Source organism: Trachymyrmex cornetzi, unplaced genomic scaffold (genome assembly GCF_001594075.2).
Source record: "Trachymyrmex cornetzi isolate Tcor2-1 unplaced genomic scaffold, Tcor1.1 scaffold694, whole genome shotgun sequence".
Classification (NCBI taxonomy): domain Eukaryota; kingdom Metazoa; phylum Arthropoda; class Insecta; order Hymenoptera; family Formicidae; genus Trachymyrmex; species Trachymyrmex cornetzi.
Genome location: NW_017300019.1, coordinates 550,866 through 551,259, shown reverse-complemented (window position 1 = coordinate 551,259; position 394 = coordinate 550,866). Strand labels below are relative to the sequence as shown.

Below are 394 nucleotides of genomic sequence, written 5' to 3'. Positions count from 1 at the left end.
CGGAAATCCGGCATTCTGACTAGAGTTCTGGTGGCCCCGCCAAGAGTTCTAACGATTATCCTTAACAATCGAAGCGTTAAAATCAATGTCTAGAAGGATACAGCACTTTGAAATCTCAGCTTTTGAATTTTTCTAAGTCCCAACAAGCCAAAACTTTTTTTCGGAAATCCTGCATTCTGACTAGAGTTCTGGTGGCCCCGCCAAGAGTTCTAACGATTATCCTTAACAATCGAAGCTCTAAAATCAATATCTAGGAAGCTAGGGCACTTTGAAATCTCAGCTTTTGAGTTTTTCAAGTCCCATCAGTCCAAAATTTTTTTTCGGAAATCCGGCATTCTGACTAGAGTTCTGGTGGCCCCGCCAAGAGTTCTAACGATTATCCTTAACAATCGAA

The 394-nt window shown here is 41.4% G+C and overlaps 1 protein-coding gene across 1 annotated transcript in view; it reads left to right on the top strand.

Moving 5' to 3' along the window:
- Aduk (unc-51 like kinase 3 homolog Aduk) overlaps positions 1–394 on the top strand; it is a 36,729-nt gene that overhangs the window by 9,613 nt on the left and 26,722 nt on the right. The gene's annotated exons all lie outside the window — the stretch shown is intronic.